The sequence below is a fragment of the Tyto alba genome, unplaced genomic scaffold, assembly GCF_018691265.1.
Source record: "Tyto alba isolate M040663 unplaced genomic scaffold, T.alba_DEE_v4.0 Super-Scaffold_16, whole genome shotgun sequence".
NCBI lineage: Eukaryota > Metazoa > Chordata > Aves > Strigiformes > Tytonidae > Tyto > Tyto alba.
The window spans coordinates 3,063,697-3,089,219 of NW_024881278.1; the positions used below are offsets into that span (position 1 = coordinate 3,063,697).

Consider the following 25,523-nt stretch of genomic DNA (forward strand, 5'->3'; position numbering starts at 1 on the left):
CTTTCCTCTATTGACATGTAATTGTGGTAAACAAAGCAATTCATTATGTTTATAATCTTCATAATGTTCATCCTTGCCTTTCATTTCTGCCTGCTGATAAAAGTATGGCCATGTTTCAACCAATGGACTGATACATTTTTAGCAGAAATCTTTTTTAACTAAGTCATCGGCAAATCAGCAGCTGACAAAATATAAGCATTATGAAACTGGGTAGAATGGGATTTTTAACTGAAGAAGGGCAATATTTTTCAGCTATGGGGGTCAGCAAAAAAGAAAGAGGGTCAGCAAGAAAAGATCTCATTGTCTTTGAGAGTCTTGATTATCACTGATTATTCACGTTCTTTCCTTTTTCAAATGAAAGAGCCTTGTCTTTAAAGAAACAATTTCATTATCCATATATCCATATATCATCAACCTGTCTGTTTGTCCATCCTTCTCTCCATCATATCATACAGCATTTGAAACAAGTCACAAGGAAGAAGGGAAACCAACTTGAGGTTTTCCCCTTGTGCATGCAGCCATTTATGGTGAGGGCACTGCCATGTGGAAATACAACACTGGAAGTAAAACAGAAAAGGCACAAAAGATTACAGGCCTGAGTCAAAGCCCCGTCACCTCAAGGAACTGCTGTCCAAAATGTGTCTGAAAGATGGTCAGGAGACCATCTGCACCTCCCCACTACTGCCAATGCACTTTCTCTAGGGCAAATGAGCTTTAATAATGGACAAGCAAAAAAAAAAAAAAAAAAAAAAAAAAAAATTGGAGAATAAGGCTGACTTTGTATTTTGCAGAGCAACAGCCACACCGTGGGTCGGGGCTCGCTTGCTGCCACGTCCAGGGCAGCCCAGCCCTACCCCCGGCTCCGCTCTCCTTTCCTTGGTGCTGTAGACTGCACTGAGAACTTGAACTGTGGAAGTAGAACTTAAAGCTGAAGAAAGTCCATGAGCTTTGAAAATCTTACTTCCTTTCAAGAAATAGAAGGAAATAACTACCACCACGTTATAAAAATAAAGGACCTAACTTAGTTTTTACCTACCCTCATTCGCTGTTTTTATGTAGGTGATACTCAGATAGACATGCAAGTACATGAAATGCAGCTCGCACAATTTAATGACACAGCAGAGTATATTTTTTAAATGCAGTTTATATGGCAAAAAGGCCCAGGAACCCAATTTTAAATGAATAAACCTTTTACAGATCTAAATTGTATTATTTCAAGGCTCTTTTATAGACTCACAATGACAAAAAATTCTGCTGCTGTTAAACAGCTCATCTCCCTGAAGTGAAGCTGGACCCTTGACCAGCCCAGACCCAATCCCAAAACCCTGCAGTATCTCAGAGGTCATTCAGACAAGACAGAGGATCTGGCTGCTCCCTTCACTGGGCACAACTGGGAGATTAAATGGGAATATCCTAGTGTCATATCCACTGTTCATTCCTGGTGAATATTTATACCAAAACCAATAAATTGGGAGTGACTGTTTAAGATGTGTACTTACAACACGCTTACTTTTGTACAAGTCAAACATTGAAAGCAGCTGACATTTCTAGGCTAAGTAACAAATTATATTAGCCACAGGAATGCATAATAGCACCCCATGGATATGCAAAACTTACTCACTCGTTTTGAAAGGCCACTGCTGCTTTCTGATTCACACCTACCACTAATTCCTGGCTGCTACTCGTTTCCCAGGAATCGGTAATATAAATTCGAAGAGGCCAAGGGCACATAAACACACTGGCTTTCCCTGGTGCAGGGTATGAGAACTCTTCATTATTTATTACGGACTCATGAGGCTGATTTAGAAACCTCTCTTTCTTCTGAAGTCCATTTTAGCCTTCACAGGCTGATGAAAAAAAACCCAGCACACTCCTTCAGTGAAGATTACCCAGACTTGCAGGCGAGGCTTTATCTGTATTAATACAAGAGCACGACTTCCATTCTTATTTTTTCTCCTTTCTTTTTTTGTTGACCAATCAATTCAACAACAGGCTAGCTAGTGCCTCAAGGGCATCGCTTTCAACCACGTGATCAGCAGATTAACAGAGAGGCTGCAAAATCCTTTCTGCTCAAACTGTTTTAACAGATGATCAAAATCTTTCTCTCTGCATGGGGATTTTATTTAGATAGTTCTTTTTATTCAGTTTGTACATGTTTGTGAGGGACTTAAGGCCTGCAAGGGCAAGTAAGATGGAGTGGTTTGATTTCTAACCTCTTCCTTTCAATTTCTGTTTGGGAGTAAAAAGTTTTCCAGTTTCTTGTGGGAACGTTGTCCCTTCCCTGGGTCTTACAGTTGCATTATTATTATCTGAATCTCATCAACCCACAGATGATGGCCCTGAAAGGTCAGAACTTAAAACATTTTGCAAAAGCTCCTCCTTTTCCCTGCTGCAGTTCATGTTCTTGTTAAGGGAGATGGATATATTGAAATAGGCTGTGATAAAATCTGTAGGGGAAAGGTTCGGAAAAGACATGAGCTGGGTGGGTCCTGTGGGTTTTACATGAGTTTTACAGAGCTCTGCTGAATGATGAAACATGAAATTAAATTTGATCACATAAATAAAATAAACGACAACTGTCTGATTCTTGGCCCCAGCAGCCTGGCTACGGGGAAGCTGATGTGCTGAGCAGATGCAACACAGAGGTATATGGGGATGGATTCCTGCTGAAACCCTCTACATCTAATGCCCAGATCTCTGAGGTATGCAGGTACAACTACTACTGACAGCGAGGGTACACTCAGTGTTGTAGAACAGGAGTGTTTTTACTGGAGAAAACAAGCCTGAAAAAAACTAAAACAAACGCAGAAAACCAGACTGCCTTATATTAATTTAGGGCACAGAAGCACACCTGGAGCTACGTAGTTTGAAGATCACATGTGAAGATCTACACACAGCATAGCCAAGAGGTTTCTTTGGCTACAGCATGTGTTGAAACAAAACTAACCCACTCGCTCAGCTGCTGGACTATGAACCACAGCAGTGAGCTGGGACGAGAGCAATTCACATACTACCGACGGAAACGGCAAGAATAAACTCAGCAAAAAAAAAAAAAAAAAAAAAAATTAATAGCTGACATTTGAAAGCAACCACAGTCTGGTCACGAACAAGTCACAGAATTCAGCAAATAGAGGATTTCCCCAGCACTGTGCTTGGCTATTCCCATAGTGTCACTGTTGATATCCTACAGCTTCAGCTTTCAAGCTGGGGAGCAGCGTGTGTGCTACACAGCTGAGGGCAGAGGGGTTTTGCCTCATTGCCTGGCAATGAAAGCTCCAATTCTTTTTCTCATTTAAATCCTTAAACCTTTTTCTGCCATCATGGGACCTACACAGGGTGACTTTGGGCCTTTAAGACCAGAGGCTTTATAAAAAGCCATGCCAAAATGAAGGAATAAAATATTTCTTGCAGCAGATGAATAGTGACAGCCAATCTGATTCTTCTAAACATTAAAATGGTACTTGTTTTACATCAGAAAAACAGAATTTGCCTTCCAACCTCTGCCTTCATAAGACTCTCATTTATTTAGGCACATCTGCATTCATTCACCTGAGCATAAATCCAGAGAAATTCTGGGTTTCAGCTGAGACAGTCTGCTTTTCTAGTCCTTTATATGAGAGCACAGCTTGTCCCAAGGACAAGCGATGATCAGCAGTATTGCCTCCAGAGCCTCGCAGAGATGACTCACCCAGACTCAGCCCCCAGCAGACCAGGAGCAAGAGCCACCATCGCTTGGGAAGCTGCAGCATGGCCAGGACCAGAGGGCAAAGCCCGTGATGAGACCAAGCTGGGGGTGTACAACTCGTAACGCTGAGCGCATCAGGCCCAGCATGGACTATGACACAGAGGAAATGTCTGAATAAAAGGAACGAGAGCAGACGTCCTCCTAAAAGGCATGTTCAGCAGTGGTAGGTGGCTTCTGGTGATGTCCCTGAATGGGAGGTTAGGAGTTGGTACACTGTGAAGCCTGTTGCAAAATAAAGAAACTGTACCCTGCAAGGTGCTTTTACACTTTTAAGTGGCCGAGAGCGGTCAGTGTTCAAGGCTAGGTGTCTTAAGCAGATGGTGCACCCAAGGATTTTGCTGGAGCTGTTCAGGAAGCAGTAAATGTGTCTCACCTCTAAGACCCCCCAGTTGAGACCCGTCTTTTCAGGTTTTGGTAGAAATGCTGTGGTCTTTCAGTATCAGCCAAAACCCCTTTATTTTTTCAGCTGGTTTTAGCTTGGAGAGCTCTATTTTCACTCCCATCCCTCCTGTAAATGTGTGTTCGAGGATTTTCAGAAATGGAATATTTTGAAGACAGGAACAATACTTGCTAATGAAGTCAGTCGTTAGTAATATAAGTTCCAATCAAGACTATGACATGCTTCACTCTATATTTATAAATACTGCTCCTGTAAGTAAAGAAAGCAGGATGGGGCATGAAATTCACTTGAATATAACCCAATTTAAATCTAAAGCAATCATTGTTTTCTTGTGTATTTTATGTAATCTAAATTCCTGTATGTAGAACCAGCAAGTCTTCATTCTTGACCTAAGAATAATGTGGGAACAACTCTATGTCTGAATGTGTCTATGTGTCTAGAACTATCTACTCTGATACAGAGCCTGCTTTCTGTAAGCAATGTTGCCCAGTTCAGGTATTTCAGACCGAACTGCTTTCATGGTGATGACACTTATTTCTCAATAAGTGAATAAAAAGAGGGAGAGGACTCCTTCCTTTGTAAAACCTCAGTGACACATAGAGCAGAAAATCCATGTGGTGTAAGAGATCTTGTAGTGCAGCTGCTGCCTTCACACTTAACCCAAGGGTAAACTGAAGACCACACGTTTAAATGAAGTTACCCTCTTAAGCTTTGAAAATGCATCTAAAGAACGTATCTTGAGGGCATATAACCTAGACCCATCTGGTAGACTAAAAGTCCCTTGTTCAAGCAAATTAAAAAAAAAAAAAAAAAGCCATTGTTGAGGGGAAAAAAAATAGTATTTATGTAATTTAAATCAGTTAATGGCTTAAGGGAGCCTTGTAAGTGTATTTCAGCCCCTGTAAGCACGGGGCTCTCTGACTGACAGCCAAACTGTTGTCTGAAATGCCCCAGGCTGAGCCCAGAAGTGTGATGACCAAAGATAGCAAGCAGGTCTGTGGTTACAGACCTCAGGCTCTCTGGTCTCCTCCCTCATGTAGTGAAATACCAACGCACCAGTGAAAAGCCGCCCTTCCAGGTGACCTTGAGCTGAAGAGAATAGGGGCAAGAGATTTATTTAAGGCACTTGGGGGGGGTGGGGGGGGGGGGCATGCTCTATTTTTAAAGAACAATAATCCATTTGGGGAGTTTATTAGACTTTGGACCTGGGTGGCTGCCAGAGAAAAAGGAGCGCCCTCCTCCTCAGAGGGACACGTTGCAAACCCGTCATGAGCCTTCATGTTTTCTGCAGCACCTGCCTGTCCTCACTGAGCTCTTCTGCGCCGGAGCAGCCCCATCAGCAGTGGGATGCCTTTCCCTATCTCCCACCGCTCGCAGCCAGACCCTCAAATCCTCCTTTCCCAGGGTGTCTCCTCCTTGCCCTCAGCAACATCCCCCCCGGCTGCTGCAAGCGAGGGCACTGCAGACTGCGCAGTGAGTCACGCTGCTGCAAGTGCCGCTTCCAAGGTCGCAGTGAAGGGGCTGAGAAGGAGGTTTCCGGGGTGTTAAATTCGGGCAGGAGCAGAGCAGGGAGGCCATGCTGCAGTATCTATTTTAATATTTGATGCAGTGAAGCCCTTCTGCCTCGGGGAGTTGCTGTCAGCCGCTGCAGCGCGCGCAGTCTGCTGCAGGATCTGGCGCTGGAGCCCTGCAGGAACCAGAGCTGAGCGTGTGTCCCCGGGGCAGAGGGTCTAGCGGGCGGTGGGCAAGGTCAGGTCCAGCAGCTCCTAGCAAGGCTTCGTCCTCTGTCCTGCTTTTGCTCAAACCCCAGGTGAAGGCGGGCACAACGACAACCTGACAAATTATTTATGTTCTTCCCTTTTCCCTACATTTCCCTTTCCTCACCATGAGGCTGCCTCGAATCCAGGTTAAGTAATGCAGGACGGCAGAGTCACAAAAAAAAGAGTGATTATTTCCTCAGGTTTCATTAGATGTTGAGGGTAATTGCTGGCTGCAACTTCAGACAGGCCCTGGCTGAACGTGAACGATCATCAGCGCCCAGCAGACAGCTGGCAGCAGTCTGTGAAGCAAACTTAGCTTCAGTCTGAATTTTAGGCAACCCAGAAATACAGGCCATGATTTAAAACTTTGTCCTGGCATATGGAAATCATTGTAGCTGTGGCTGAGACTGGCAAATGTGGAAAATTAATTTTAGATTAATTCTGTATTTAAGAAAAAAAACGCCAGCTTGTGAGGAAGGTCTCTGCACGCCTCTTTTTCTTTACTGCAGGAAAGCAGTGGAGTGCCTTGGGCTGGGTGAACTGAACTATTGCTGGGTTCACTGAAGGAAGGATTTAAAATCTGTCTCCTCTGAGGACGAGGACTTGGCCTAAGAGCCTGGAACAGGTCTCTCTCTTTAATGGACCATTATAAAGATCCTTCTCCCTGTCAGGCTAAGGTGAGAAAGAAACTTCTACATAATTTTTCTCAGAGGGGTTCATCTCACTTCTACTGAAGCAATGAAGTCTTCCTTTTGAACCCAGTGACTTTAGCTCATAAGGCTAATGTCATAGTAGCTCGTATTGACTACCCTGTCTAACTGTAGATATATATTCATAATGAAAAATCAATATTTATTCATATTTAATAATTGTTCTTTGAAAGCAGATATTTCCCCTACTTATCAATATCAGGTAATACCCCCCTCTGGTAAAAGAAAGTTCTCTGTTACTGACATGTGGCACTTCCTATGCTGCATCGCAGTATGAGTCTACTCAGTCCCGCCACCTGTCTCCTTCATAATCTGTGCCATCTTCATCCAAGAAATGTATAAAATTCCCCGAGATGGAAAACAATAGAGCAACCCATCAGTCCTCAGTTAGAAGTTGATGAACGTCAAGAGTGATCAGACACTAGGAAATTTCTCACAGTTATTTTATGTGTCTGAGCCAAGAAAGCAAAATTTTTCATGACATAGGAATCAAGCTTTGTTGCTTCAAATCTCCTCTGACTTAAAACAGGAACAAGAATTTTAAAAATCTACCCCAAAGCTTAACGAGTCATTTCTACTTCCAGGACATTTCAATAGGCCTTAAGCTAAGCACTAATATATGCTCACAAATAATACAGGCACAGCAAACGCTATGTTTTACGACACAAATAAGGAGAACAGAATAGAAGCCACATATCTGCACCTCATTGTGTCTCAGGGCAACAATAAAATTCATATGAAAGCTCATTCCTAGAATTAATAAACACATTGAACTGTAGCACTGGGAGCATTAGGTCAGGAGCAAATTAATGTCATTGAGCCAGTGAAGCTTGACTAGGTGAGGCATGTGCCATGTTTGGGCTGCTGAGGAGGCTCCTTCGTTCCACTTGCCCTTGGTTAGCAGATGTAGCGATGGTAAAATGTGAAGATGGCCTGTCAAAGCGGTCTGCCTCCTGAGTCAGCCATGAAACTGTCAACGGAGCCCTTAGGGATCCCTGCCCAAGAAGTTACCGAACCCAGAACAAAATCCAAAACCAGTGTTGTGTCACTTATACCCAAGAGGAAAAGCAATGAGTCATTAAGTGCCCTCTCCGCTTCCCCCTCCCTCGGAGTAGAGGTTTGACCACTAGGATTTACTGCCTTAGCTCCTCGGGACATACAGGCGGTAACCACTGAGGAGCGGTAGCAGTGACACGCTAAAGGTCTGCGGGCAAATCGCCAGAAGCTTGCGGCACAAACGACTGCTTGCCGAGACCCAGGAGTGAAAGTGGGTGCCAGACCTCTGCCCCTCAGTAGTCATCCACTCCCGGGCTAAAGGCAATCTCCAAACACGGGTAATTCAAAAGCTACACAGAAGGAGATCACAAAACACGAGCCTCTCCGATATCCCCAAAATCACCTCCCAGCAAACGCCTTGGCAATCTTCCCTGGCTGACAGGTAGCCTCACACCCCGGGCAGCCCCATCCAGGGCCGCTAAGGAACAGCACTGCCCATCAGCTTGTTTTCTTTTAGGACACCCCAAAGCCCACAGGCAGAAGAGGCACGGAGCGTGTGGAAAGCCAGGGAAAGGAGAACCGTGTTAAGCTTTTCCAGCTGTTGTGATGGGTGATTTCAACCCATGAGAGCCTAAGATTTGAGCAGGTGCCCAAAAGGCACCATAAGGGATCAATTACAAGTGTATGCCGTGATACAAGTACAGTACAGAATTCAATAGGACACCAGGATTAAAATATGACTTCTCCAGCTATTTGTGTTATTCTTTTTTTTTTTTTTTTTTTTTTTTTTAAAAAAAAAAATGCTTCTTTCTGAAATATGGCACAGTATTTGCTATTCCAGACAAGGTAAGTTTCAAGGCCATACACTTGATGCTTAATGCTATTTCCAGAAGAGACAGGAACCTGCATTACAGGCTGCCAACCACAGCTTCCATATTACCCCAGACATCTGATGCATCGTCTCCAGAAATGGCTCAGCCATTGGGAGCCCAATCAGTCTTCATCTGCTTCATCTCATCCAAAAACGAGAGGTAAACATTTCCCACTTTCACTACGTTTCTGTTGCCAAAGTTATGAGGCTAGAACAGCTTTTTTAACATCTCCAAAGCACAAGCAAAAAAATCTTTGTCCCCTTCTCTCTCCAATTCTGATTGTATATCAGTATTTCTTGGCTCTGAAGTCTATAATCAGTCTAAATGCGTTAGGGGGTTTTGGACTAAACAACAGTACAAATGTCATTCATCAATATAGACTCTGGCAGGAGTTGAACAAGACTCATCCCAGACACATAGATAGACAGAAGTAAGCAGAGAAACAGAAAAAAGTTTGCCATTTCATTAGAAATGTGCAATATACTGATTTTATAGACGAATCAAATAATGATCACAAAGTTTACCAAGAAGATTAAAACTCTTACAGAAAGGGAAGCTTTGCAGAAAATGATAGAAGTGCAAGTAGTATTTCTAAAAATTACTCTTATCCTTTTCAAAGCTTTGACAAAAATGATTCATTTTCTTTCTGCTAGCAAATCAAAGGTCCATTTTCACTGCCTAGGGATCTGACTACTTTATCACTCATTCTATACCCATACTTTGTTAACCAGGTACTAAAAGAAATGCAATGCGTTATGTTACTTCTGGAGGGAAGTACTGTTCTCTTTGGTATCGGAATAGGTAGAAAGTGGATAACATTTCTTATTTAAAATACTGAATTTCCCCCAATATTTCACATTCTGAGCTTTCAGATTTTACCAAATAATTGAAATGTCCTCATGGGAGAAATACTAAGTAGTTTCAGCAGTAATGGAGACATTTATACAGTGAGGTGGTTTAATTCTGAAATAAATTAATTTCAACAGCATTGATTAAACAATGTTTCTATATTCTTTGCTGGTCTGATTTATTAAGTAAACAATTTGTCTCTCAGTGACCCACAGTTAACACCCGTACCCAGGTATCATTCAACAGGACACAACAACAGCACAGATGAATAAACTTTCCTGGTAGTTTACTCCAAAATCTAATTCATCACAAGCAATAGTAATTGTATCGGCTGAAACAAATGTTTACATTTTCACATGCGCAAAATTGGCAATATTGGTTTTCACAGTGACAACAAATAGTTGCAACTCTTTTCTTCAGTTTATCTTTTTGAGTGTTAGCAAACCTCATCCTTTAACAACTTCCTTAGTTCATTGTTAATCTCTATAAAGTTATTTTTTCACATGGTTTTACAATGTGCTCCGCATAAAAACGGTACTTGTCCGTTGCTTTTTTATGAGTTCTAGGCAGAAAACTTCAAGAAAAGTCAGAGATGTTTGCAGTAACGGTCAACTAAGCTGTCATCTGACCTAGAAATGGAACTTCTTGAATCACAAGCAGAAGTGAATGGCTTAATTTCCTATGACATCTGCAGTTACATCTGGACATTTCCCTTTGGTCCATCTGTATTTGGCAGTCCAGCAGTGTGTATAATTTGCTCAAAGAAAGCCAGATTGCTGCTGACCCTTACAAATCCACATGCATACGTCTTCTCTTCCTTTGAAGAGAGACAGGTCCTGGCAGTTCTGTTAAGAAATTTTAAATAGTGGACATGTTTCTATCTCAGCTCAAAATAAATCACCCCTTGCTTGAGATGGACATTTTTTGCATCTCATGCGTCTTGTTTGCCGTGTCCCATCTTAGAGCAACCACTGGGCCATGAGTTTGTGAAAATGAGACTGTCACCCAGGCAACAAAAACTTTTTACACCTCACTGGTTCAAAGCCAGTTTTGTGGATCTTCCCATATTAAAACATATGGCAGCAGAGAAAGGGATTTTCTAAAATTCAGGTTTAATAATCTTGTTCCAGCATTCCCAACAACTTGCTTAGAATTTTTCAAACAACTGTAGTATGCTATATTAGCCTTCCTGCAATTGCTATTTGTTCCTCTATTTAACTTACGGCAGACCTGAATAGCCTGTCACCTTCCTTTAGGAGGCTTTTTAACAATGTTAAAGCATCTGTGAGGAACATAATAATCCAGACAAGCTAAATCACTGTCCTAGATATTCTTCTTTGCTTGATGTGATTCTCTGGGGGCTGCATCTCTTGTGACTGTTGCTAGTGACAGTTGCTATTTCTGCAGAGGTGAAGATGACAGCTCAGCTGAGAAAATGTGACCAACGTATATCCATCTGCAAGTCTCCATTTTTAATAGCATCCTCCTGGTGCCTCAAAATAATATTATTTCACATGTGTCTGTTACATTTCTTATAAAAAACCTTGTGAACAAAATTACTGGAAATAATGCTTGCCAAAGCATCCATTTTTGAAATGTTTAATCAAGAATATTCATGGAGAACAAATTCTGGGTTTGAAACACAAGCTTTTCACTCTACCCACATCTGTAGTCCTTGCACACTCAGTAAGGGAGCAGAAAGCCTTCTGTACAAAATGGAAGGAATGCAGTATACATGGAGCTTCACATGTGTGCCATGAGCAGTCTGAAGCTCTAGAAATTATTTTCTCAGAAAAGATTCATCAAATCATTTCAGATGAAGAGGAAGTCAAGAAAAAAATCAAAATTTGTGGTGAGTATTCCCAAAACATAGACAAATTATGGGGAATTCACTATATAATTGATTTGCTGCAAATTGTTCCCTTGCTCCTTCAACTGAGTCATACCTGGAAAGTATCTCAGCCATGTTACTACCAGGGTGCTGAGGAGCCGCTTTTCCCAGCCTTGCCCCTGCTTTGGACTTCAAGAACTGATTCAGTAGAGGTGAGTCAGTTCTGCTCTGCTGTGCAGGAGAGAGAACTTGACCAAGATCTCCATTAGACATATGATGATGATTCACAGAAAAATTCTCATTATGCTTAACTGATTAAGGGTTTCATAGAATAGGCTACGTTACTCCTTGTATAAACCACGGTATGTTTATACGTATGTATCTTTCTGCCTAGTTTCTCAGTCAGTGAATTAAATTATTATTCACTCTGAGATTGAGGCAGGGGTTGTGCTGTTGGTTCTTTGTGGCGTGCACAGGACCACAAGGGGAGCCCCTGTTTGCTGGGGGCACATGAAGGATGGCATTCAGTGCTTCCTGAGCCTCCGTCCTGCACTGTGCACTCTATTGTGCGCTGCACTTCCCTTGCAAAGGAGGAGCAACTCCACAGCTTGTCTTCTGCATAATGCAGCTATGCATTATTAAAGTGCTTGCACTTAAGATGTTTGCTTTTTGAATAGGCTCCTTTGTTAGTCTCCAGAGAGTTAAAAAGTGCTTAATTACTGCCAAAAAGACCTTTCTCTTCCTCTTAAAGTGTGTTCTTAAGTCAGTTGTTGTTACAGTCTCCATGTGGTGTCAATCAGGTTTGCTCTTCTGACTGCAGTGGTGCTGTACTGATTTACCCCAGCAAAGCATCTGGGACTAAATACTCAGTTGAAAGCAGAAGCATCTTGCCACTGCAACAGCTTCATTTTCTTGTATCTGTTGTTGTGGTTATTTCAGCTCTGTAGGATGTCTTATTACCGGCACAGTGTGTCAGCTGAAGAAGGGCTACCTCTGGCTGGCAGGACCTGCCCATGGCAGGTTCCTAACCATCCTGTTGCTAATAGTTTGCACCAGTGCTTCTGGCACATAACTATAGGCCTTTACGCGTCAGGACACCCCTAGTCCAAGTGCTGGTTTAAAAGACTGTCGTGGTTTGAGCTCAGAGGGCAACTGAGCACCACGCAGCTGCTCACACATCCCTTCTCTCCCAGCGGTGAGAAGGGACAAATAAGCCAGGCTTGGGATTTGAGATAGGACCGGGAGGGGCAGATCACCCATTACCGTCATGAGCAAAAGGCAGACTCGTTAGGGGGAAGGAAAAAAAAGAACATACATTTATTACAGACACTAACAACACATAACAGAGTAGGACAGTGAGAAGCATTGCCACATCTTCAGAACACCTTCCCCCCACCCCTCCTTCCTTCATGGGCTCAGCTCTGCTCCCGATATCTCTACCTCCTCCCCCAGCAGCGCAGGGGCAGGGAATGGGGGGTGCAGTCAGTGCTGCCACTTCTGCTACCTGCGGTGGGGGGAGCTCCTGGAACTTCTTCCCCCTGCTCCATCGTGGTCCCCCTCTCACAGGAGACAGTCCTCCACAAACTTTTTCCAACGTGAGTCCCTCCCACGGGCCGCAGCGTTCCCCACACTGCTCCATCATGGGTCACTAACTTCCTCCGACTGGATTCCCTCCCACAGCTGCAGCCCTTCCCAAGCTGCTCCGGCGTGGGAGACCCCCACATGCTGCAATCCTCCCAGCACTGAATTACAGCAGCGGGGCTGCCTTTTCCCACAAGACCCCGGCCTTCTTCGGGCACAGCACCTTGATCAACCATGCGAAACATAGGCCATAAATCAGTGTCTGCTCCACCGTAGATCTCCATGGGTGGCAGGGGGGGCCGCCCTGCCGTCTCCCCACAGGATACAGGGGGGTCTCTGCTCCGGCACACCTCCCCCCTCCTTTCTTCCTCCGTTCCTCCACTGACCTTGGTGTTCATGCAGCTGCAGCAACTCCTCCTCACAAGTCCGACTGCCCGTCACCACGTCCCTTCTTAAATACATTATCGCAGAGGTGCAGCTGATGGGCTCAGTTTTCCAAACAGAAGTGGAGCTGACTTGGAGCTGGGGGAGCTTCGAGAAGCTTCTCACAGGGAGCCACCCCGATAGCCCCCTCCCCTGCCACCAAAAAACCCCATCGCTCACTCAAACCCAGGACAAAGACTTTGCAAAAATGTTCTTACTTGGTTTCTTGGGATGTCCCATTTTGGCCAAGGACTGAGAACTTAAACATTTTTCTATAGTTCTTCCTCATTTTTTATCCTGCCCTATTCATAATTAGCAAAAGTGTTTGTTTACTTTCTCTTTACCCACTGAAAGTGGGGATGAGACAGGAAGAAATATTCTTCCTACCCAAGTGAAACATAACTGAAATGTTTTGAGAAATACCTATATTAAAGAATTGCTTCCTTAATATAAGAAGTGCCATTTTTCAGTAACACCACCGTTAAACCTGAAATAATCTCTGCTCCGGTGCCTGGAGCACCTCCTCCCCCTCCTTCTTCACTGACCTGGATGTCTGCAAAGTTGTTTTTCTCACATATTCTCACTCCTTCCTGTGCCTGCGGTTGCGCAGAGTCTTTTTTTCCCCTTCTTAAAAATGTTATCCCAGAAGCACTGTCACTATCGTTGATGGGCTCGACCTTGGCCAGCAGCGGCTCCATCTTGGAGCCACTGGCATTGGCTCTATTGGGCATGGGGGAAGCTTCTAGCACCTTCTCACGGAAGCCACCCCTGTATCCCCCTCTGGCTACCAAAACCTTGCCACGCAAACCCAATACACAGCCACATTCATTTTACTGCTCCTGTGAGCTCCCCTGTTGTGGCAGCTGTGTGCCAGCCCACGAGACAAAGCTCTATGATATTTAATTGTAGCTTGTGCTGCTGGACAGCTTGTCCTGAGCAAAGCAGTAAACTATGAGACATGATCTTCAGAATGACTGTGACTTTTTTCCTTTCTCTCCCTCGCTCTGGCCCATAAAACCATTCATCTGAGCAACTGCGTACAAGCACGAGCACAGCATTCACAAATCCCACCCCGCAGTGGGATCTCATCACTTCTGGTGATACCCTTTTTATAGTCTACCACTTTCATTCTGTCTCATGTCTTCAGCTGTGAGGCAGTAATTTAACCCCCCATCTGGCGCTATTAATTTGCACTGATAACTTCATGTCTCTTCTAAAATAGGCTTCTATTTCTAACACACTCAAAAAGAGTGCCTTTTTTAGGTTTTCCAGCTAAAAGAAAAACGTCTGGGTTCTACCTTGTGATATAACAAACACTGGTTTGCTTTTATTTTCAATATAAGTGCTGCAGAGCAAGTGTGTGTCTCAAATACCAGAGAGTAAATAGCAGTTGTTAACATTTTGCTCAGCTATTTGTCTCTGAAACACTAAGTACAGGGGAACAGTTCTCACAAATACTGCCATTTGGTGTGTTGGTGTCTGTATATGCATCTAGAAGACTTCATTGTGGCTAAACTCTGGCTGGTTCTTAATTTCCAGCTTTTCTAGCATGGTCTGGTTCATAATTTTCCCCTTTTCTATTAACTTGCTGCCACCCTTAAGAGTAGCATAGCTTGAAAGCTCGAAGAACATGTATTGCCTGCACAAAACGACGTTGTAATGTGTCTGTGTTGCCCCTAGATGTGATGCCAAGTTGTAGGCCTGCATGTGAATGCCACCCCTCTGCTTCCCTCCCTAGGGTCTGCTCTTCCTCTGTCCGGCAGCAGGACAGAGGAGGAAGAGGAGGCCACCCTGCAGCCAGGTCTTTCCCCTCCCCGTCTCTGCCCGCACCTGGCAGTGCAGAGAACTTGAGTCAAGAATCAGACTTGGGGTTATTAAGCAGCCTAACACTCCAGGGCACTTTTAAGATGCTTCAACCAAAAACTCGAGTATTTAAATTTACTTTTTAAGCCTAGGTAATTGTCATTGGCATGCTGATAGAGAAAGACCAGCAAGAAAGAGAACTAATCAAAAAGCCCATCCTGTCCTTTCTCTTATTTTAGTTTGCCTGGATTTTGTCTTTTTGTTTGGTTGGTTCATTTCTGTTTGGGTTTTTTTGTTGGTTTTGATTTGTGGGGTTTTTTTCCACCATTCCCCTAGTAATTTTCTTCTATTTTTTATTCTCTTGTCCCCTTCTTCAGCCTTATTGGTACAATGGACTATTGTTTGGTTAAGATACAAGTAGCTCTTCTAATGCCAGGATTTGGCCTACCGTATTTGATAACAGAGGAAAGGCTGGTTAGATTTTGAAGGGTCTCTGACTTTGTAAAGGAAGTAGATTGTTTTGAGAAATAGATTCTGGCTTCAGACATGAATGGAAGAGCTCTTTGTCTGGAGAACAGCTGAGTGTACAACACATTTCTTGGAAATGTCAGCAGAAAAGCAGGCTAGACCACGAAGAGAAGGTAAAGCAACTGAAATCTGTAAACAGCTCTGGAGTCTCACATTCTGTGCTTGAAGGTCTAATCTCCAGCATCACGAAGTATGTCCTGGCTGTTGGATCAGTGTCTTATCTCTTCACCTGCCAGGCTGGGGGATCTTTTAAGAGCTTTGTGAGTAATCTCCTAAGTGCAAGAAAAGGCTTTCTGGGGGCAAAGAAGGAACAGAAATATAATGGGATCCTGACTGGGAAAGATTGGAACTCTCAAGAATATGAATGTTAAAGAGGAAAGCAAGTGTTACTCCATAGAGGAGTAGGACTTACCATGGGAAAATCACAGTAGGGTTGTAGTATGGTTGCGGCCACAATAAAAAAATTATTGGATTTCACTGATCAGTTAAAAACCATATATTGTCACATTCTCCACCATGGGAAATTCTGAAATCAAGACTAGAGAACTGTACTGCTGGAGAAGCAGTGAAGACAGAGAAGCCCGATAGCCTGTGGGATGCTCTGTTTTATAGGGGATTCAGCTTGCTGATGGATAACCTCCCTGGCCTCTTACTCAATGAACCAAAGGAGAGGGAAGCACTGGGGGCCTCATAGCTGAGGGTGCTCATGTAGCCAGGAGCTAAGGTAGCTCTTCATCTCCTCCCGCACTGTGTTCCTGTGGTTCTGTTCTATCCCCATTTGTCCCTTTGTGTTCCGGGTGGCCCATTGCATGTAACGCCTCCTCTGTCCATACCAGCACACTGACACCCCTGTCCTGAATGGGGCTGAAATGAGTCTCTCCTTCCATCTCCTTCTCTTGGGAGGGGGGTTTCCCTCAGAGCATTTGGGGAATATGAGGAGAGCTGAAAGCTGAGGCTGGACAGGGCGAGGTGGGACTGGGAGAAGACACCAAATTCCAAGAGACAAAGAGGCAGCATAGTTACTGAGGCCTCCGGAGGATAAGAGGTGCTGCTAGGCTCTTCTGTCATGTACTACCATCTATTCAGCCTGCTTTATACAGTAACATTAAGTACCCTGGGAACTGGGATACTACAGCAGCTAACACATTTTTAGTGACATCTGCAGCTCTCTGGCATTCTTTGCCAACTTGTCAGAAATGCACACCAGTTCTAGTTTACCAGGCTTAGAAAATTATCCTCAGACCTTAAGGGTGCTCCAGGAGCAACTATTTTGTACTATTTAGGCCAGCTAATTAAGAAAAATGGACCTAGACAATGCAACAATTTAAAAATGCCTTGCTAATATTGAAAATTTGACACCTGCAGATGGCCCTCCTGTTGTGTTACAAAAGTGGTTTAGAGCATTTTCAGTTATACTTAGTGCATTTCTGGCGCCTCGAGGGTTTTTTCCACTGTCTCTTCCTTGACGTGTTCATCTCTAAAATGAACTAAACTGACAGGCCTCTAGCACAGTAGAGAGCCATCCAGGCCTTTTTTTTTCTCATCTCTTTTCTTTACTTAAATAAGAAAAACCTCTTAGGAAAATCAGACTTGAAGAGACTTGCTGCCTTATCAAGTCTAGTCTCTTGTGACCACCAACAGCTATGTTGTATAATCCCCTTCATGAACTCATCAAGGGCCATCTTAAAACCCTTTGCTTCTATTGGCCTTCCTGTCTCTTGCTCCCCTTGTTGGTACAATAAAACACATATAATTTCAGGAATTGCAAAAACAGGTACCATATCCCAAGAACATGTTTTTGATGGGAAAAACCCTGTAGGAAATCCTTCAAAAGGCTAGGCAACCATGTATGTCTCCGTACAGCTGAGCAAATAAAACAAATGCTTCTCTGGGGAGAACGGCTGTTAGAAGTCATCGGTGAATTCCAATTTAATTGGGTTCGCATACCTTAGTTTGTTTCTGGAGGGCTTTTCGCATACTTGAGTGTCACTTAGGTGAATACTCTCTGGAAAAGCAAATGTTTGGCTGAAATACTCAAATATTCACAAAAAGTATCTGGATTGTATGTTCAGCTGTCATGTTACAGGTTTGGAACCGGTGGTGTTGAAGAGAGAGGGCTCAGTCCCACTCTCCCCTTGCAGCTTAGTGCAGCTCTGGCAAAACGCACAGCTCTGGCAAACTCATTTTCTTGTGTTATTCCTGGCCACGAGAGTACGAGCAAATGTGTGAACGTTTCCTCTACCTTCTGGTCAGAGATCCCTTCCTTCTCTTGCCATCGTGAATGTAATACCAAGAATCTGGGTTTCTATGGCACCTTCCAGTCAAACCTTTTACAAACCTGAAGGGGACAATCACGTGTAACACCCCCTCAAATTCTAAGTAAATGATAATCACCTATATGTTGGAAGGATGTTGCATTTTAGGGGTATCAATTTTTAGGTCACCAACCCCAGGCAGTGAAGACTGCTGTGATTTAATGTACATAAAAATATATTTCCAAAGGTACAGGATACTTGTCCTGCATCTGAAGCTGAAGAATGCAAACGAGAAGTTGTTTTAATCTCAGTTCTTTCTTCTGTGGAAGGAGGTAATTGAGACACTTGACAAAGGTTACATTTATTTAGTGTGTGATACTTGCATCTGAATCCAGATATTCTGGGTGCAGCCCCTGCGCTTTAATCACTAAACCACAATATCTGAAGCTAAAGTGACTGTTACCAAACATCTCTAGTCCAATGAATTGCAATAGCTTTCTTACTGTTTCCTGCAAGAACAAATTATCCCTAAGCGATGTCTGTGCCTAATAAATAGAGAACAGAAATTTCTCTCCTAACAGTGTCAGTCACCTACAGGGTCAGGGCTGTTCAGCCCAGGCAGCCCCGAGCTCGGAGCGGTGTGCGTCCGTGTGTGCAGACGCGGTGCAGAGGCGTACCGGGCAGGAGCAGCACCGGCCTCAATCAAACAGCAATTCCCTCAGGTCTGCAGAAACACAAGCTTGTCCAAATCCTTTTGAGGCAAATGGTGAGGTGTCTAAGGATGTGAATGAGGACCGGACTGCACCAAAAAATACTAACGCAGGGGGGAGAAAGAGAAATTTAATTTGCATCTAAAGCATGGTGAAGCTAATTTTAGTGCCTTTTCTTTTAAAAGATGCTTAAATATGCATGGAAGACTTCTGCTCCTGTTTTTTTTAAAAAAAAAATCAGTGAATGGTAACGCTATTTTGACAGATAAGCTCTTCTGAAGAAGTGTACTTTTGTTTCGTGACATTTTTTAGAGTAGCTGGAGGAAATATATTTACCTCTGTAGAGCAGATCAATGAACTGGCATCTACACAGTTCCACTGTGAGCTATAACTTCCAGGAGAGGGGAAGGAACCAAAGGAACAGTTGGCACATCTTCCAAATAACTGGTTTATATGAAAGAAAAACTAAATTACTTCTTCTGATACAACCCAGAAACAGAATTCCTCTCCTCTGGGTAGAGAGTAATTATAACTAATAAATACATCATGACAAACAGCATAGCTGTGATGTGATCAGAGCCTTTAGTTTCCAACCCACTAGTATTCTAGTTTCTTCTACAGGCTAGTGACTGTGAAAGCCCTTGGAGATTTGCACCCTGGGATGCAAAGTAAGTGTCTGCTACTGGGAAAACGTGGGAGATGGAAGCGATCAATGTAAAATTACAAACGTGCCCTACCAAGCACTCTGCACTGCCTTTGTATGTGCACCTCTCTTAACTGGTAGGTTTTGAGGAAGAAATAGCAAATCTTGCATTAATTTCAAAACTCACATACAAGAAGCATCCTTTTGTAATGTCTAGGATATACATTTTAGTTATTAGCACTGACAAAGCCTATGATAACTATCATTTTGCTCACAGATTCTACCAGTAAACTCTGGCGCAATATATTTTTCATATTAAAAGCACAAGGAAAACTATAGTTATAGTAAAAATGTGTAAGAACAGCTCATCTTTTCCTGTTTTATAGATGTGTCCAGTGAGCCTTGACTTTGCCTTTGTTCTTTTATACTTCTACTCTACCAGTAATATGTCTGAGCATGCTGCCAGTAATATGTCTGTAGGAAAATATTTAAAATATTTCCTCAAAAAACTTGGTGGGAGAAGGATAATTTTCCTGTGTATTTATTGGAATGCAGGAAAACTTCCTGCTACATCCCAATTTGGAAGAAAAATGAACGGCTCCTGCCAGGAGGTGCAGTCTGTGAAATCAAACTGTGCCTGGAAGTGCAGGTTTCGTTTTGTTCCACATCCACTTACACAGTTCTGACTTCTTTTTTTTTTTTTTTTTTTTTTTTGCACACAAATGTGCCTCTAGGAAAAAAAAAAAAAAAAAATAACAAAAGTCAGCGGTGTCCTGGGTTTTTTACAACGTTTACAAAGTTCTGCTGGTGTTACGTACCAGCAGAGTGCAGCAGAACCCAACCTGCAATACAGCCATAACGTGCTGTATTCCTCCTCCGCTGCTTCATCATTGCTTGCTGTCACCATTTCTGAGGCAGACTAACGGCGTGAACCTTGTCTGTGAGAATCTGCGACAATGAAACCAGGCTGGTACAGAACTGGGGCTGGGGGGGGGGGGGGGGGAGCGGGGAGGGATTGAGACGGCATTTCAAGTTACTTCTGTTTGTAGAAAAACCCGCTCCTTCAGCAAGCGTACCCATTTTTGGTTTAAAACATGAATGATGAGCCCCAGCTCGGGAGCTCATCAGCCTGTGGTGTAGCACAGCACTCAGCTATGCTAATTCACATCAGTTGACAATGTGGCCCAGTAATAAGTTAAATCTTATTTTTAAAATGAAATAAAGCATTGTTAGCTCTTAAAAAAAAAAAAAAATAAATAAAAATTTTTCTTTTAAATAGACAGACAGAACACAGATTGGTCAGCATTAACTTCCAGCTTTCAAAGGCCAGAAACAGACGTGATTAATTACTTAGTATTTCCTTCTTCGCCTCCCTGTGCTTGTATTACAGTTTTGCCTTCTCCAGTGGGTAAGATAAGATACCACATAGCTCATTATTAAAAAAAAAAAAAAAAAAAAAAAAAAAAGAAAAAGAAAATAACAAGGTGATAATGCAGTGATTGAATTCTCTTTAGAATTACAGCGTGGCAGTATATTTCAGAGGGGACATGTATGCAGCACTTGTTTCCTTTGAAAAACCTAAACTGCTAAGTGTTATACACCCCACAAAATGATGTGCAGGATTTCCTCCTGGACTGCAGGGCTGATCAATACGCCCCCACTGCTGGGAGCAGAAAGCTTTCCATACCCTGCGTTCACCTCTAGCAGCACACAGCCTGACTGGTGAACTTATTCAGAGCCTTATGCAAAGTCTACCTCAGAAGTGGAAGCCTTAGCCTCCTTGGAATAATCAAAATCAGGAGTTCACGCTCATCTCCCTTCACTTCAGGGATCCTAATGCTTTGCCCAAGTTTGTGTTTCTTTCATCAAGGTGCTCTTCAGTGGTAGTGAAAAGAGGATTGTAGGTGAGCATGAAGATGAGGTAAGTGATGATGATATAGCAAGTGAACCCGATAAAAGATGTAAAGGCAAAGCTAAATTTCCTTCTAAAATAACAGGGCAAGTGGTCCAAACACTTTCTCTAGGCCACTCAAACCACTCTTGAATCTCACAACATCAGTCACAGAGCCATCATAAAACAGGAAAAAGCAATTTTGAGCCAACCTATCAGGCTGACTTGTCTTCACGCTTGGTGGAAAGGAAAGTCCTAGAAAATTCAGTGGGATGTGGGACAGTATATTGAAAATGATCATCTGCTGAAAGGCAGATTTTGCTGGTGGGAGTGCGTATCTAGTATTTGTGGAGGGAATAACAAAGGGGTGATAGACAAGAACTAGCAATATAACTTGTGTGTTTTGGAGAAGTGCTCACTGCAATACGATGCAGCAAGATAAATCTGCAAGGCCAGTAGGGAAGAAAACCAGAGCTTATTGAAGCACAAATACCAGTTAAGGCTCAAAAACAATGAGCTAAAAAGAAATAGACTGTTCTTCAACTAATGGCTTTGACAAACTCTATCCAGCACGCCCAGGAGCAGATATGTGAGCCCTGGTGCCCGCTCTAAAGTCCAGCTTCCTAGAGGTAATCGTGATCTGCCCGAGATCTGCATCCTGCTGCAGCTCGCAAGCAACACAGTATTCTTCTCTCTGTCAGATGCTCTGAAACACTGGAACAAGGCTACTGTTACAGATTGCCTGGCACTCGCCCAGCCCAGAGGTGACTGCATTGGTAGTGGTGGATGGAACTTCCCAGATAGAAAAATGCACTCTTCCCAATGAAGGCTGCAACCCCAGGCTACATTTCTTGTGGTTTTACCCAGCTTATACCCCTATAAATCTCTGTAGTGAGTACATGTGTGTATAAATATGTACAGGTGAAATTACCATGCTTATATTATAAAGAGTTATGACAGAGATCTGGGAAAAAAATGCCAGAGAAGAGTAGTTATATGACAGCAAGCCAAGACAAAGGTAAACCAGTTTCTTCTATTCCTAGGCTTCCCTACATTCCTGAGAGAAGAAATCATTAACAAAGTGAGCCCTACACTGTGCCATATACTTTCTATTTTTCCCCAAGGGTTGCTACATATGCAGAAGCTGTAGCCTCATGACACATAGGCATAAAAATTGCTGAAGTCGTTCATACTGACAGGAAAGTACTTTCTTTCGTTACTTTGCTCAGTTAAAGCAATGCAAGCATTGCTTTATTTGCCTTAGCAATTAAATCTTGCTATTTGTTGCCATGTCTAAAGTATACGGAGACAAATGAAAAGCTTTCTGTTGACCTGAAAAGCAGCTCCCACCTCCAGTGCAATAAATCTGCAAATTGGAGCTGTGTCTCATTAGATGTATTTTGAGGGGTCACTACTGGCTGGATTCTGCTGTTCTTTCTTTCACTGCCCCCATGAGTTCAATGGACACTGAGCCTGGTCCTGAGTGCTCTTGGAAATGCCACTCTAATTTTCTAGCTAGTTGTAGAAAGAAAGTTAAGCTGTATTTATTTGGGGGTTGCCATTTAGCTGCATTTTGTTTCATAACATGCTGAGTTTCTGCAACTCCTCTTGACTTCAGAGGCAGCCTCAAGCTCTCGGTTTTGCAAATCAGGCCTGCTTGCACCTTTGGTTTGGTCACCCCTGTTGTCTTTTTGGCACTCATCCTAGGTATCAAACTCTTCAGTGGTCACCTCCTGGCTGACCCCTTCCACACTACGCAGAAGCAACGGAAAACCACTGCTGCTTTTTCCTAGCCGGGCATCTTTGCCTGTGCTGCAGGGAGATGGGGGGCCCAGGAGAGAGTCGCTTCCCCCAGCTGTACCCCGGGAGCACTCATCTCCCAGACGGCCCCATCCCTTCCCTTGCCCCCCCAGGGATGGCTGTCCCACACTGTCCTCGTGTTGCCACGGTCGATGGGAGAGCTGTTCCATGCCCAGAGCTAGGACGGGCTGGGAGGTGCGGGACAGGCACGTCCCTGCGGATGCTGCAGCCGGGGCTGGCAGCAGCCAGGTGTGGGTTGTGGGGCTGCTCCGCCACCCCCGGGCTGCGCCGCAGACCAGCCCCCTCTTCCCCCCCCCTTCGCCTGGGAACGAAACCAGCAGCAATTATTCAAGCCAAGCACATAAATCTGGCAGATCCCGCGGCCCTGATTTGACGCAGCTACGCAGCGCAGTGTCTGGACGCGCAGCCCGATCCCCCCTTTTCTCCCCTTGTTTATTTGCCCCACAGACAGCAGCGAAGTTACCAACTTTGCCAGCGAGGGCTTTGGGGAGACTGGGGTGCTGGCGAGCGGAAAGGACGACCCTGGGAGGGAAGGACCGTCAGGGATGGGGGGGCCGGGGCCAGGCATGCGGGGTGGCTTTGCCGTCACCCCCCGCACCAGCCAGGACGTGACGGGGCAGCCCGGGCGGCTCGTTACATAAGGCGGGCGGGCACCGCATCGCTCCGCAGCGCGGCCGCGGACGGCGGGGGACGGACGGATGGACGGACGGGCGGACAGACACGAGACAGAGCTCAGCCCCTTCCATTTCACGGCTTGGGGACACCTCCCCCACCCCGGCACCGGAGCCCGCGGCATGCCGTGACCGAGGCACCGGAGGGGTAGCGGCGCTGCTCGGCGCGAAGGGGTGGGCGCCGAGGACCCGGAGCCCGGAGCCTCCGCGGGCGCGGGGAAGCTCTGGCGGGGCTGCTGCTGGTCCCCGCGGGCAATGCCCTGCCCCGGAGGGACCCCGCGGGCTGGGCGTTACGTAACCCCCCGTTTCCCTTACACAAACACCTCTCCACCCGCAGAAGGGAAGCAAGAAAAGCCAAAGTGCTAAACGCCGATTAATTTTAGGAACTGAAGCTGTTTGCCTCTTTGTGGTTTTTTTCTTTTCTTTGTTTTTTTTTTTTTTTGTTTGTTTGTTTGGTTTTTTTTTTTTCCGTTCCTCTTCTCTCCCTGTTCTCATCCTGAGCTGCCGCAGGAACCGCGTCCAACCACAACAGTTTCTGCCCGCGGTCCTATCCTGGAACGAGCACCTCCGCTTCCCGGCCGCTTCCCGTACCTCCTGGCCGGGGTCTGGCCGGGGAGGGCAGCCCGTTTTTTGGAGGGGCTTGGGGGGGGGGGGCAGGGGGGGGCGGGGGTTGGGGGCTGTGTGTGGAGGCGCGGAGCTGCAGGGCGCTGCAGCGCGCCCGCCCCCGCGGCCGCGCAGGGAGGCCCGCGGCGCTCTCCGCGGTGCTGAACCCCAGCCCCGCCTCGGCTTGCGCGGAGCGGCCCGGCCGCTGTCCGCGGTGCTGAACCCCAGCCCCGCCTCGGCTTGCGCGGAGCGGCCCGGCCGCTGTCCGCGGTGCTGAACCCCAGCCCCGCCTCGGCTTGCGCGGAGCGGCCCGGCCGCTGTCCGCGGTGCTGACTTCGCCCCCCCCCCCGCCTCCTTCCCTCCCCCGCCTCTGTCCGCGGTGCTGAAGCGGCGCCGCAGCCCGGCGCGGTGCGGCGCGGTGCGGTGCGGTGCGGGCGCTGCAGTGCCCCGGGCGGCAGCAGCCCCGGCCGGCCGAGCAGGGCAAGGCGCCCTCAGATCCTTCTTCCCGCTCTAGGAGAGGCGGGGAATGGAGCTGGTTTCCCTTCTCCTCCGACCTCCCCCGGGCTTCCCTTTCTCCTCCGGCCTCCTGCCACCCGCAAGCGAGCCCGGCACGGCGGAGGGGCAGAGCCCGGCTTCTTCCTATGGCTCCAGCCGGCGATGAGGCTGGCGGAGAATTTCCACCCCTCTCCCTGCCTTCCTCCAACCCCGGAGCAGTCCAGAGGCTGGATACAAAAAGCCGAGCAGGTCCATCTTTAAACATGCCCTCCTTTTCATTAATACCTCTCCCTCCCCCCCCTTCCCCCCCCCCCCCCCCCGCCCCGCCTTGCGCAGCCAGTCCCGCCGGTGGTCTCCCACCCTTACCTCGGCTTAGGGAGCGCTGCTCCGGGCCGCGGGGTCGGTGCCGCAGCTGGGAGGCAAGGGACAGCCACAGCCACCGCCGCCACCGCCGCCGCTGCCGCCGCTGCTGCCGCCGCTGCTGCTGCTGCTGACCTCCCCGGGTCTCCTTCTTCAATGGACCGGGAGCCGTGCCCTCATCAAAGATGGCCGTCCGCTCCTACGTCAGCAGCTTTTAATAGCCCTCCCCGGCGCGGGAGGGGGGGGGGGGGAGGCGGGAGCGGGAATGGGGGTGAGCAGAGCGGGCCGGGCGGGTTTGAGTCATCGCCGCCGCCGCCGCCGCCCCGCTCCGCCCCGCTCCGCCCCGCTCCGCGCACCGCGCTCCGCGCACCGCCGGCCCCGCCGGCCCCGCCGGCCTCTCCGCAACCCGCCCCTCCCGCCGCCTCCCTCGGCGCGGTGCGGGGCGCGGGCCGGGGGCCGGGGGCGCTGAGCGCGGCTGCGGGTGAACCGCCCGGGGAGGGGGGGGGGAGGAAAGGGGGAAGGGGGAAGGGGCCCCCCTGCATCAGCGATTTCCTCCGCCAAAGGGGTGGTCCGAAG

At 46.1% G+C, this 25,523-nt stretch overlaps 1 protein-coding gene across 2 annotated transcripts in view; it reads right to left on the reverse strand.

Moving 5' to 3' along the window:
• SNAP25 (synaptosome associated protein 25) overlaps window positions 1–25,165 on the reverse strand; it is a 66,250-nt gene extending 41,085 nt beyond the window's left edge. The window contains exon 1 of one of the 2 annotated variants that reach the window (XM_042789468.1): window positions 24,954–25,165. The gene's annotated coding sequence lies outside the window, so the exon portion shown is untranslated. The remainder of the gene's footprint in view (window positions 1–24,953) is intronic. The other variant, XM_042789467.1, reaches the window with a different exon arrangement.
• Window positions 25,166–25,523: the final 358 nt, after the last annotated feature.